The sequence below is a fragment of the Salmo salar genome, unplaced genomic scaffold (assembly GCF_965601325.2).
Source record: "Salmo salar unplaced genomic scaffold, fSalSal1 ptg000293l, whole genome shotgun sequence".
Lineage (NCBI taxonomy): Eukaryota > Metazoa > Chordata > Actinopteri > Salmoniformes > Salmonidae > Salmo > Salmo salar.
Window position 1 is genome coordinate 219,051 of NW_027675346.1, and position 10,950 is coordinate 230,000.

The 10,950-nt window shown below is 43.0% G+C and overlaps 28 non-coding genes across 28 annotated transcripts; all 28 read left to right on the top strand.

Moving 5' to 3' along the window:
• Positions 1–34: 34 nt before the first annotated feature.
• LOC145868317 (5S ribosomal RNA) lies at positions 35–153 on the top strand. Its single transcript, XR_014384312.1, has one exon. It is a non-coding gene; the product is annotated as a 5S ribosomal RNA (ribosomal RNA).
• Positions 154–562: 409 nt separating this feature from the next.
• LOC145868328 (5S ribosomal RNA) lies at positions 563–681 on the top strand. Its single transcript, XR_014384324.1, has one exon. It is a non-coding gene; the product is annotated as a 5S ribosomal RNA (ribosomal RNA).
• A 139-nt stretch (positions 682–820) lies between these two features.
• Positions 821–939, top strand: LOC145868339 (5S ribosomal RNA). The gene has a single exon (XR_014384335.1). It is a non-coding gene; the product is annotated as a 5S ribosomal RNA (ribosomal RNA).
• Positions 940–1,348: 409 nt separating this feature from the next.
• Positions 1,349–1,467, top strand: LOC145868351 (5S ribosomal RNA). Its single transcript, XR_014384347.1, has one exon. It is a non-coding gene; the product is annotated as a 5S ribosomal RNA (ribosomal RNA).
• A 139-nt stretch (positions 1,468–1,606) lies between these two features.
• LOC145868011 (5S ribosomal RNA) lies at positions 1,607–1,725 on the top strand. The gene has a single exon (XR_014384004.1). It is a non-coding gene; the product is annotated as a 5S ribosomal RNA (ribosomal RNA).
• Positions 1,726–2,134: 409 nt separating this feature from the next.
• LOC145868362 (5S ribosomal RNA) lies at positions 2,135–2,253 on the top strand. Its single transcript, XR_014384358.1, has one exon. It is a non-coding gene; the product is annotated as a 5S ribosomal RNA (ribosomal RNA).
• Positions 2,254–2,392: 139 nt separating this feature from the next.
• Positions 2,393–2,511, top strand: LOC145868373 (5S ribosomal RNA). Its single transcript, XR_014384369.1, has one exon. It is a non-coding gene; the product is annotated as a 5S ribosomal RNA (ribosomal RNA).
• Positions 2,512–2,920: 409 nt separating this feature from the next.
• LOC145868384 (5S ribosomal RNA) lies at positions 2,921–3,039 on the top strand. The gene has a single exon (XR_014384380.1). It is a non-coding gene; the product is annotated as a 5S ribosomal RNA (ribosomal RNA).
• A 139-nt stretch (positions 3,040–3,178) lies between these two features.
• LOC145875052 (5S ribosomal RNA) lies at positions 3,179–3,297 on the top strand. Its single transcript, XR_014390686.1, has one exon. It is a non-coding gene; the product is annotated as a 5S ribosomal RNA (ribosomal RNA).
• Positions 3,298–3,706: 409 nt separating this feature from the next.
• LOC145868275 (5S ribosomal RNA) lies at positions 3,707–3,825 on the top strand. The gene has a single exon (XR_014384270.1). It is a non-coding gene; the product is annotated as a 5S ribosomal RNA (ribosomal RNA).
• A 139-nt stretch (positions 3,826–3,964) lies between these two features.
• On the top strand, positions 3,965–4,083 carry LOC145867711 (5S ribosomal RNA). The gene has a single exon (XR_014383704.1). It is a non-coding gene; the product is annotated as a 5S ribosomal RNA (ribosomal RNA).
• Positions 4,084–4,492: 409 nt separating this feature from the next.
• Positions 4,493–4,611, top strand: LOC145875444 (5S ribosomal RNA). Its single transcript, XR_014391080.1, has one exon. It is a non-coding gene; the product is annotated as a 5S ribosomal RNA (ribosomal RNA).
• A 139-nt stretch (positions 4,612–4,750) lies between these two features.
• LOC145868395 (5S ribosomal RNA) lies at positions 4,751–4,869 on the top strand. Its single transcript, XR_014384391.1, has one exon. It is a non-coding gene; the product is annotated as a 5S ribosomal RNA (ribosomal RNA).
• Positions 4,870–5,278: 409 nt separating this feature from the next.
• On the top strand, positions 5,279–5,397 carry LOC145868406 (5S ribosomal RNA). The gene has a single exon (XR_014384402.1). It is a non-coding gene; the product is annotated as a 5S ribosomal RNA (ribosomal RNA).
• A 139-nt stretch (positions 5,398–5,536) lies between these two features.
• LOC145868417 (5S ribosomal RNA) lies at positions 5,537–5,655 on the top strand. Its single transcript, XR_014384413.1, has one exon. It is a non-coding gene; the product is annotated as a 5S ribosomal RNA (ribosomal RNA).
• A 409-nt stretch (positions 5,656–6,064) lies between these two features.
• LOC145868428 (5S ribosomal RNA) lies at positions 6,065–6,183 on the top strand. The gene has a single exon (XR_014384424.1). It is a non-coding gene; the product is annotated as a 5S ribosomal RNA (ribosomal RNA).
• A 139-nt stretch (positions 6,184–6,322) lies between these two features.
• Positions 6,323–6,441, top strand: LOC145868439 (5S ribosomal RNA). The gene has a single exon (XR_014384435.1). It is a non-coding gene; the product is annotated as a 5S ribosomal RNA (ribosomal RNA).
• Positions 6,442–6,850: 409 nt separating this feature from the next.
• LOC145875451 (5S ribosomal RNA) lies at positions 6,851–6,969 on the top strand. Its single transcript, XR_014391087.1, has one exon. It is a non-coding gene; the product is annotated as a 5S ribosomal RNA (ribosomal RNA).
• Positions 6,970–7,108: 139 nt separating this feature from the next.
• On the top strand, positions 7,109–7,227 carry LOC145868450 (5S ribosomal RNA). The gene has a single exon (XR_014384446.1). It is a non-coding gene; the product is annotated as a 5S ribosomal RNA (ribosomal RNA).
• Positions 7,228–7,636: 409 nt separating this feature from the next.
• Positions 7,637–7,755, top strand: LOC145868462 (5S ribosomal RNA). The gene has a single exon (XR_014384458.1). It is a non-coding gene; the product is annotated as a 5S ribosomal RNA (ribosomal RNA).
• A 139-nt stretch (positions 7,756–7,894) lies between these two features.
• On the top strand, positions 7,895–8,013 carry LOC145868473 (5S ribosomal RNA). The gene has a single exon (XR_014384469.1). It is a non-coding gene; the product is annotated as a 5S ribosomal RNA (ribosomal RNA).
• A 409-nt stretch (positions 8,014–8,422) lies between these two features.
• On the top strand, positions 8,423–8,541 carry LOC145875591 (5S ribosomal RNA). The gene has a single exon (XR_014391235.1). It is a non-coding gene; the product is annotated as a 5S ribosomal RNA (ribosomal RNA).
• A 139-nt stretch (positions 8,542–8,680) lies between these two features.
• Positions 8,681–8,799, top strand: LOC145868032 (5S ribosomal RNA). Its single transcript, XR_014384026.1, has one exon. It is a non-coding gene; the product is annotated as a 5S ribosomal RNA (ribosomal RNA).
• A 409-nt stretch (positions 8,800–9,208) lies between these two features.
• On the top strand, positions 9,209–9,327 carry LOC145868484 (5S ribosomal RNA). Its single transcript, XR_014384480.1, has one exon. It is a non-coding gene; the product is annotated as a 5S ribosomal RNA (ribosomal RNA).
• Positions 9,328–9,466: 139 nt separating this feature from the next.
• LOC145868493 (5S ribosomal RNA) lies at positions 9,467–9,585 on the top strand. Its single transcript, XR_014384489.1, has one exon. It is a non-coding gene; the product is annotated as a 5S ribosomal RNA (ribosomal RNA).
• Positions 9,586–9,994: 409 nt separating this feature from the next.
• Positions 9,995–10,113, top strand: LOC145868504 (5S ribosomal RNA). Its single transcript, XR_014384500.1, has one exon. It is a non-coding gene; the product is annotated as a 5S ribosomal RNA (ribosomal RNA).
• A 139-nt stretch (positions 10,114–10,252) lies between these two features.
• On the top strand, positions 10,253–10,371 carry LOC145868515 (5S ribosomal RNA). Its single transcript, XR_014384511.1, has one exon. It is a non-coding gene; the product is annotated as a 5S ribosomal RNA (ribosomal RNA).
• Positions 10,372–10,780: 409 nt separating this feature from the next.
• LOC145868525 (5S ribosomal RNA) lies at positions 10,781–10,899 on the top strand. The gene has a single exon (XR_014384521.1). It is a non-coding gene; the product is annotated as a 5S ribosomal RNA (ribosomal RNA).
• Positions 10,900–10,950: the final 51 nt, after the last annotated feature.

Here is a 10,950-nt window from a genome sequence, read left to right on the forward strand (position 1 = left end):
TGACTATATATGTTGTAGCAAGAGATTGTTTCTCGCTTACGGCCATACCAGCCTGGGTACGCCCGATCTCGTCTGATCTCGGAAGCTAAGCAGGGTCGGGCCTGGTTAGTACTTGGATGGGAGACCGCCTGGGAATACCAGGTGCTGTAAGCATTTTGTCCACGAGGGTGTGCCCCTGCACTATTTCATCAGCAACACTGCCTTGTAGTAAGCATTTAATGATGAATTGACTAAATGCAGCTTCCTGCCTTTTTAATAGGATCAAATTTCCTTGTGTTTTCAATTAGCATCTGCCTTGTATTTATAAGACAAACAAGAATATTGTTGCTGAATGCAGCTTGTGTGTGCTTTGTGCTCCTTTGCCCTGTTCAAATGATGAAAGGAAATAAAGTTTGTATTTTATCCAACTACCTGTGCTAAAAAGTGATGGGAACAGTGTTTGTAATTTCTTCTACTTTTTCAGTGACACAAAGTTCAAGCTGCTTATCTAATTGGTGAAAATGCAATGTCTGTTTATCACACTCACTTTGACTATATATGTTGTAGCAAGAGATCGTTTCTCGCTTACGGCCATACCAGCCTGGGTACGCCCGATCTCGTCTGATCTCGGAAGCTAAGCAGGGTCGGGCCTGGTTAGTACTTGGATGGGAGACCGCCTGGGAATACCAGGTGCTGTAAGCATTTTGTCCACGAGGGTGTGCTCTTGCACTATTTCATCAGCAACACTGCCTTGTATTAAGCATTTAATGATGAATTGACTAAATGTCTGTTTTATCAGATTCACTTTGACTATATATGTTGTAGCAAGAGATTGTTTCTTGCTTACGGCCATACCAGCCTGGGTACGCCCGATCTCGTCTGATCTCGGAAGCTAAGCAGGGTCGGGCCTGGTTAGTACTTGGATGGGAGACCGCCTGGGAATACCAGGTGCTGTAAGCATTTTGTCCACGAGGGTGTGCCCCTGCACTATTTCATCAGCAACACTGCCTTGTAGTAAGCATTTAATGATGAATTGACTAAATGCAGCTTCCTGCCTTTTTAATAGGATCAAATTTCCTTGTGTTTTCAATTAGCATCTGCCTTGTATTTATAAGACAAACAAGAATATTGTTGCTGAATGCAGCTTGTGTGTGCTTTGTGCTCCTTTGCCCTGTTCAAATGATGAAAGGAAATAAAGTTTGTATTTTATCCAACTACCTGTGCTAAAAAGTGATGGGAACAGTGTTTGTAATTTCTTCTACTTTTTCAGTGACACAAAGTTCAAGCTGCTTATCTAATTGGTGAAAATGCAATGTCTGTTTATCACACTCACTTTGACTATATATGTTGTAGCAAGAGTTCGTTTCTCGCTTACGGCCATACCAGCCTGGGTACGCCCGATCTCGTCTGATCTCGGAAGCTAAGCAGGGTCGGGCCTGGTTAGTACTTGGATGGGAGACCGCCTGGGAATACCAGGTGCTGTAAGCATTTTGTCCACGAGGGTGTGCTCTTGCACTATTTCATCAGCAACACTGCCTTGTATTAAGCATTTAATGATGAATTGACTAAATGTCTGTTTTATCAGATTCACTTTGACTATATATGTTGTAGCAAGAGATTGTTTCTCGCTTACGGCCATACCAGCCTGGGTACGCCCGATCTCGTCTGATCTCGGAAGCTAAGCAGGGTCGGTCCTGGTTAGTACTTGGATGGGAGACCGCCTGGGAATACCAGGTGCTGTAAGCATTTTGTCCACGAGGGTGTGCCCCTGCACTATTTCATCAGCAACACTGCCTTGTAGTAAGCATTTAATGATGAATTGACTAAATGCAGCTTCCTGCCTTTTTAATAGGATCAAATTTCCTTGTGTTTTCAATTAGCATCTGCCTTGTATTTATAAGACAAACAAGAATATTGTTGCTGAATGCAGCTTGTGTGTGCTTTGTGCTCCTTTGCACTGTTCAAATGATGAAAGGAAATAAAGTTTGTATTTTATCCAACTACCTGTGCTAAAAAGTGATGGGAACAGTGTTTGTAATTTCTTCTACTTTTTCAGTGACACAAAGTTCAAGCTGCTTATCTAATTGGTGAAAATGCAATGTCTGTTTATCACACTCACTTTGACTATATATGTTGTAGCAAGAGTTCGTTTCTCGCTTACGGCCATACCAGCCTGGGTACGCCCGATCTCGTCTGATCTCGGAAGCTAAGCAGGGTCGGGCCTGGTTAGTACTTGGATGGGAGACCGCCTGGGAATACCAGGTGCTGTAAGCATTTTGTCCACGAGGGTGTGCTCTTGCACTATTTCATCAGCAACACTGCCTTGTATTAAGCATTTAATGATGAATTGACTAAATGTCTGTTTTATCAGATTCACTTTGACTATATATGTTGTAGCAAGAGATTGTTTCTCGCTTACGGCCATACCAGCCTGGGTACGCCCGATCTCGTCTGATCTCGGAAGCTAAGCAGGGTCGGGCCTGGTTAGTACTTGGATGGGAGACCGCCTGGGAATACCAGGTGCTGTAAGCATTTTGTCCACGAGGGTGTGCCCCTGCACTATTTCATCAGCAACACTGCCTTGTAGTAAGCATTTAATGATGAATTGACTAAATGCAGCTTCCTGCCTTTTTAATAGGATCAAATTTCCTTGTGTTTTCAATTAGCATCTGCCTTGTATTTATAAGACAAACAAGAATATTGTTGCTGAATGCAGCTTGTGTGTGCTTTGTGCTCCTTTGCACTGTTCAAATGATGAAAGGAAATAAAGTTTGTATTTTATCCAACTACCTGTGCTAAAAAGTGATGGGAACAGTGTTTGTAATTTCTTCTACTTTTTCAGTGACACAAAGTTCAAGCTGCTTATCTAATTGGTGAAAATGCAATGTCTGTTTATCACACTCACTTTGACTATATATGTTGTAGCAAGAGTTCGTTTCTCGCTTACGGCCATACCAGCCTGGGTACGCCCGATCTCGTCTGATCTCGGAAGCTAAGCAGGGTCGGGCCTGGTTAGTACTTGGATGGGAGACCGCCTGGGAATACCAGGTGCTGTAAGCATTTTGTCCACGAGGGTGTGCTCTTGCACTATTTCATCAGCAACACTGCCTTGTATTAAGCATTTAATGATGAATTGACTAAATGTCTGTTTTATCAGATTCACTTTGACTATATATGTTGTAGCAAGAGATTGTTTCTCGCTTACGGCCATACCAGCCTGGGTACGCCCGATCTCGTCTGATCTCGGAAGCTAAGCAGGGTCGGGCCTGGTTAGTACTTGAATGGGAGACCGCCTGGGAATACCAGGTGCTGTAAGCATTTTGTCCACGAGGGTGTGCCCCTGCACTATTTCATCAGCAACACTGCCTTGTAGTAAGCATTTAATGATGAATTGACTAAATGCAGCTTCCTGCCTTTTTAATAGGATCAAATTTCCTTGTGTTTTCAATTAGCATCTGCCTTGTATTTATAAGACAAACAAGAATATTGTTGCTGAATGCAGCTTGTGTGTGCTTTGTGCTCCTTTGCCCTGTTCAAATGATGAAAGGAAATAAAGTTTGTATTTTATCCAACTACCTGTGGTAAAAAGTGATGGGAACAGTGTTTGTAATTTCTTCTACTTTTTCAGTGACACAAAGTTCAAGCTGCTTATCTAATTGGTGAAAATGCAATGTCTGTTTATCACACTCACTTTGACTATATATGTTGTAGCAAGAGATTGTTTCTCGCTTACGGCCATACCAGCCTGGGTACGCCCGATCTTGTCTGATCTCGGAAGCTAAGCAGGGTCGGGCCTGGTTAGTACTTGGATGGGAGACCGCCTGGGAATACCAGGTGCTGTAAGCATTTTGTCCACGAGGGTGTGCTCTTGCACTATTTCATCAGCAACACTGCCTTGTATTAAGCATTTAATGATGAATTGACTAAATGTCTGTTTTATCAGACTCACTTTGACTATATATGTTGTAGCAAGAGATTGTTTCTCGCTTACGGCCATACCAGCCTGGGTACGCCCGATCTCGTCTGATCTCGGAAGCTAAGCAGGGTCGGGCCTGGTTAGTACTTGGATGGGAGACCGCCTCGGAATACCAGGTGCTGTAAGCATTTTGTCCACGAGGGTGTGCCCCTGCACTATTTCATCAGCAACACTGCCTTGTAGTAAGCATTTAATGATGAATTGACTAAATGCAGCTTCCTGCCTTTTTAATAGGATCAAATTTCCTTGTGTTTTCAATTAGCATCTGCCTTGTATTTATAAGACAAACAAGAATATTGTTGCTGAATGCAGCTTGTGTGTGCTTTGTGCTCCTTTGCCCTGTTCAAATGATGAAAGGAAATAAAGTTTGTATTTTATCCAACTACCTGTGCTAAAAAGTGATGGGAACAGTGTTTGTAATTTCTTCTACTTTTTCAGTGACACAAAGTTCAAGCTGCTTATCTAATTGGTGAAAATGCAATGTCTGTTTATCACACTCACTTTGACTATATATGTTGTAGCAAGAGATCGTTTCTCGCTTACGGCAATACCAGCCTGGGTACGCCCGATCTCGTCTGATCTCGGAAGCTAAGCAGGGTCGGGCCTGGTTAGTACTTGGATGGGAGACCGCCTGGGAATACCAGGTGCTGTAAGCATTTTGTCCACGAGGGTGTGCTCTTGCACTATTTCATCAGCAACACTGCCTTGTATTAAGCATTTAATGATGAATTGACTAAATGTCTGTTTTATCAGATTCACTTTGACTATATATGTTGTAGCAAGAGATTGTTTCTTGCTTACGGCCATACCAGCCTGGGTACGCCCGATCTCGTCTGATCTCGGAAGCTAAGCAGGGTCGGGCCTGGTTAGTACTTGGATGGGAGACCGCCTGGGAATACCAGGTGCTGTAAGCATTTTGTCCACGAGGGTGTGCCCCTGCACTATTTCATCAGCAACACTGCCTTGTAGTAAGCATTTAATGATGAATTGACTAAATGCAGCTTCCTGCCTTTTTAATAGGATCAAATTTCCTTGTGTTTTCAATTAGCATCTGCCTTGTATTTATAAGACAAACAAGAATATTGTTGCTGAATGCAGCTTGTGTGTGCTTTGTGCTCCTTTGCCCTGTTCAAATGATGAAAGGAAATAAAGTTTGTATTTTATCCAACTACCTGTGCTAAAAAGTGATGGGAACAGTGTTTGTAATTTCTTCTACTTTTTCAGTGACACAAAGTTCAAGCTGCTTATCTAATTGGTGAAAATGCAATGTCTGTTTATCACACTCACTTTGACTATATATGTTGTAGCAAGAGTTCGTTTCTCGCTTACGGCCATACCAGCCTGGGTACGCCCGATCTCGTCTGATCTCGGAAGCTAAGCAGGGTCGGGCCTGGTTAGTACTTGGATGGGAGACCGCCTGGGAATACCAGGTGCTGTAAGCATTTTGTCCACGAGGGTGTGCTCTTGCACTTTTTCATCAGCAACACTGCCTTGTATTAAGCATTTAATGATGAATTGACTAAATGTCTGTTTTATCAGATTCACTTTGACTATATATGTTGTAGCAAGAGATTGTTTCTCGCTTACGGCCATACCAGCCTGGGTACGCCCGATCTCGTCTGATCTCGGAAGCTAAGCAGGGTCGGGCCTGGTTAGTACTTGGATGGGAGACCGCCTGGGAATACCAGGTGCTGTAAGCATTTTGTCCACGAGGGTGTGCCCCTGCACTATTTCATCAGCAACACTGCCTTGTAGTAAGCATTTAATGATGAATTGACTAAATGCAGCTTCCTGCCTTTTTAATAGGATCAAATTTCCTTGTGTTTTCAATTAGCATCTGCCTTGTATTTATAAGACAAACAAGAATATTGTTGCTGAATGCAGCTTGTGTGTGCTTTGTGCTCCTTTGCCCTGTTCAAATGATGAAAGGAAATAAAGTTTGTATTTTATCCAACTACCTGTGCTAAAAAGTGATGGGAACAGTGTTTGTAATTTCTTCTACTTTTTCAGTGACACAAAGTTCAAGCTGCTTATCTAATTGGTGAAAATGCAATGTCTGTTTATCACACTCACTTTGACTATATATGTTGTAGCAAGAGTTCGTTTCTCGCTTACGGCCATACCAGCCTGGGTACGCCCGATCTCGTCTGATCTCGGAAGCTAAGCAGGGTCGGGCCTGGTTAGTACTTGGATGGGAGACCGCCTGGGAATACCAGGTGCTGTAAGCATTTTGTCCACGAGGGTGTGCTCTTGCACTATTTCATCAGCAACACTGCCTTGTATTAAGCATTTAATGATGAATTGACTAAATGTCTGTTTTATCAGATTCACTTTGACTATATATGTTGTAGCAAGAGATTGTTTCTCGCTTACGGCCATACCAGCCTGGGTACGCCCGATCTCGTCTGATCTCGGAAGCTAAGCAGGGTCGGGCCTGGTTAGTACTTGGATGGGAGACCGCCTGGGAATACCAGGTGCTGTAAGCATTTTGTCCACGAGGGTGTGCCCCTGCACTATTTCATCAGCAACACTGCCTTGTAGTAAGCATTTAATGATGAATTGACTAAATGCAGCTTCCTGCCTTTTTAATAGGATCAAATTTCCTTGTGTTTTCAATTAGCATCTGCCTTGTATTTATAAGACAAACAAGAATATTGTTGCTGAATGCAGCTTGTGTGTGCTTTGTGCTCCTTTGCCCTGTTCAAATGATGAAAGGAAATAAAGTTTGTTTTTTATCCAACTACCTGTGCTAAAAAGTGATGGGAACAGTGTTTGTAATTTCTTCTACTTTTTCAGTGACACAAAGTTCAAGCTGCTTATCTAATTGGTGAAAATGCAATGTCTGTTTATCACACTCACTTTGACTATATATGTTGTAGCAAGAGTTTGTTTCTCGCTTACGGCCATACCAGCCTGGGTACGCCCGATCTCGTCTGATCTCGGAAGCTAAGCAGGGTCGGGCTTGGTTAGTACTTGGATGGGAGACCGCCTGGGAATACCAGGTGCTGTAAGCATTTTGTCCACGAGGGTGTGCTCTTGCACTATTTCATCAGCAACACTGCCTTGTATTAAGCATTTAATGATGAATTGACTAAATGTCTGTTTTATCAGATTCACTTTGACTATATATGTTGTAGCAAGAGATTGTTTCTCGCTTACGGCCATACCAGCCTGGGTACGCCCGATCTCGTCTGATCTCGGAAGCTAAGCAGGGTCGGGCCTGGTTAGTACTTGGATGGGAGACCGCCTGGGAATACCAGGTGCTGTAAGCATTTTGTCCACGAGGGTGTGCCCCTGCACTATTTCATCAGCAACACTGCCTTGTAGTAAGCATTTAATGATGAATTGACTAAATGCAGCTTCCTGCCTTTTTAATAGGATCAAATTTCCTTGTGTTTTCAATTAGCATCTGCCTTGTATTTATAAGACAAACAAGAATATTGTTGCTGAATGCAGCTTGTGTGTGCTTTGTGCTCCTTTGCCCTGTTCAAATGATGAAAGGAAATAAAGTTTGTATTTTATCCAACTACCTGTGCTAAAAAGTGATGGGAACAGTGTTTGTAATTTCTTCTACTTTTTCAGTGACACAAAGTTCAAGCTGCTTATCTAATTGGTGAAAATGCAATGTCTGTTTATCACACTCACTTTGACTATATATGTTGTAGCAAGAGTTTGTTTCTCGCTTACGGCCATACCAGCCTGGGTACGCCCGATCTCGTCTGATCTCGGAAGCTAAGCAGGGTCGGGCCTGGTTAGTACTTGGATGGGAGACCGCCTGGGAATACCAGGTGCTGTAAGCATTTTGTCCACGAGGGTGTGCTCTTGCACTATTTCATCAGCAACACTGCCTTGTATTAAGCATTTAATGATGAATTGACTAAATGTCTGTTTTATCAGATTCACTTTGACTATATATGTTGTAGCAAGAGATTGTTTCTCGCTTACGGCCATACCAGCCTGGGTACGCCCGATCTCGTCTGATCTCGGAAGCTAAGCAGGGTCGGGCCTGGTTAGTACTTGGATGGGAGACCGCCTGGGAATACCAGGTGCTGTAAGCATTTTGTCCACGAGGGTGTGCCCCTGCACTATTTCATCAGCAACACTGCCTTGTAGTAAGCATTTAATGATGAATTGACTAAATGCAGCTTCCTGCCTTTTTAATAGGATCAAATTTCCTTGTGTTTTCAATTAGCATCTGCCTTGTATTTATAAGACAAACAAGAATATTGTTGCTGAATGCAGCTTGTGTGTGCTTTGTGCTCCTTTGCCCTGTTCAAATGATGAAAGGAAATAAAGTTTGTATTTTATCCAACTACCTGTGCTAAAAAGTGATGGGAACAGTGTTTGTAATTTCTTCTACTTTTTCAGTGACACAAAGTTCAAGCTGCTTATCTAATTGGTGAAAATGCAATGTCTGTTTATCACACTCACTTTGACTATATATGTTGTAGCAAGAGATTGTTTCTCACTTACGGCCATACCAGCCTGGGTACGCCCGATCTCGTCTGATCTCGGAAGCTAAGCAGGGTCGGGCCTGGTTAGTACTTGGATGGGAGACCGCCTGGGAATACCAGGTGCTGTAAGCATTTTGTCCACGAGGGTGTGCTCTTGCACTATTTCATCAGCAACACTGCCTTGTATTAAACATTTAATGATGAATTGACTAAATGTCTGTTTTATCAGATTCACTTTGACTATATATGTTGTAGCAAGAGATTGTTTCTCGCTTACGGCCATACCAGCCTGGGTACGCCCGATCTCGTCTGATCTCGGAAGCTAAGCAGGGTCGGGCCTGCTTAGTACTTGGATGGGAGACCGCCTGGGAATACCAGGTGCTGTAAGCATTTCGTCCACGAGGGTGTGCCCCTGCACTATTTCATCAGCAACACTGCCTTGTAGTAAGCATTTAATGATGAATTGACTAAATGCAGCTTCCTGCCTTTTTAATAGGATCAAATTTCCTTGTGTTTTCAATTAGCATCTGCCTTGTATTTATAAGACAAACAAGAATATTGTTGCTGAATGCAGCTTGTGTGTGCTTTGTGCTCCTTTGCCCTGTTCAAATGATGAAAGGAAATAAAGTTTGTATTTTATCCAACTACCTGTGCTAAAAAGTGATGGGAACAGTGTTTGTAATTTCTTCTACTTTTTCAGTGACACAAAGTTCAAGCTGCTTATCTAATTGGTGAAAATGCAATGTCTGTTTATCACACTCACTTTGACTATATATGTTGTAGCAAGAGTTCGTTTCTCGCTTACGGCCATACCAGCCTGGGTACGCCCGATCTCGTCTGATCTCGGAAGCTAAGCAGGGTCGGGCCTGGTTAGTACTTGGATGGGAGACCGCCTGGGAATACCAGGTGCTGTAAGCATTTTGTCCACGAGGGTGTGCTCTTGCACTATTTCATCAGCAACACTGCCTTGTATTAAGCATTTAATGATGAATTGACTAAATGTCTGTTTTATCAGATTCACTTTGACTATATATGTTGTAGCAAGAGATTGTTTCTCGCTTACGGCCATACCAGCCTGGGTACGCCCGATCTCGTCTGATCTCGGAAGCTAAGCAGGGTCGGGCCTGGTTAGTACTTGGATGGGAGACCGCCTGGGAATACCAGGTGCTGTAAGCATTTTGTCCACGAGGGTGTGCCCCTGCACTATTTCATCAGCAACACTGCCTTGTAGTAAGCATTTAATGATGAATTGACTAAATGCAGCTTCCTGCCTTTTTAATAGGATCAAATTTCCTTGTGTTTTCAATTAGCATCTGCCTTGTATTTATAAGACAAACAAGAATATTGTTGCTGAATGCAGCTTGTGTGTGCTTTGTGCTCCTTTGCCCTGTTCAAATGATGAAAGGAAATAAAGTTTGTATTTTATCCAACTACCTGTGCTAAAAAGTGATGGGAACAGTGTTTGTAATTTCTTCTACTTTTTCAGTGACACAAAGTTCAAGCTGCTTATCTAATTGGTGAAAATGCAATGTCTGTTTATCACACTCACTTTGACTATATATGTTGTAGCAAGAGTTCGTTTCTCGCTTACGGCCATACCAGCCTGGGTACGCCCGATCTCGTCTGATCTCGGAAGCTAAGCAGGGTCGGGCCTGGTTAGTACTTGGATGGGAGACCGCCTGGGAATACCAGGTGCTGTAAGCATTTTGTCCACGAGGGTGTGCTCTTGCACTATTTCATCAGCAACACTGCCTTGTATTAAGCATTTAATGATGAATTGACTAAATGTCTGTTTTATCAGATTCACTTTGACTATATATGTTGTAGCAAGAGATTGTTTCTCGCTTACGGCCATACCAGCCTGGGTACGCCCGATCTCGTCTGATCTCGGAAGCTAAGCAGGGTCGGGCCTGGTTAGTACTTGGATGGGAGACCGCCTGGGAATACCAGGTGCTGTAAGCATTTTGTCCACGAGGGTGTGCCCCTGCACTATTTCATCAGCAACACTGCCTTGTAGTAAGCATTTAATGATGAATTGACTAAATGCAGCTTCCTGCCTTTTTAATAGGATCAAATTTCCTTGTGTTTTCAATTAGCATCTGCCTTGTATTTATAAGACAAACAAGAATATTGTTGCTGAATGCAGCTTGTGTGTGCTTTGTGCTCCTTTGCCCTGTTCAAATGATGAAAGGAAATAAAGTTTGTATTTTATCCAACTACCTGTGCTAAAAAGTGATGGGAACAGTGTTTGTAATTTCTTCTACTTTTTCAGTGACACAAAGTTCAAGCTGCTTATCTAATTGGTGAAAATGCAATGTCTGTTTATCACACTCACTTTGACTATATATGTTGTAGCAAGAGTTCGTTTCTCGCTTACGGCCATACCAGCCTGGGTACGCCCGATCTCGTCTGATCTCGGAAGCTAAGCAGGGTCGGGCCTGGTTAGTACTTGGATGGGAGACCGCCTGGGAATACCAGGTGCTGTAAGCATTTTGTCCACGAGGGTGTGCTCTTGCACTATTTCATCAGCAACACTGCCTT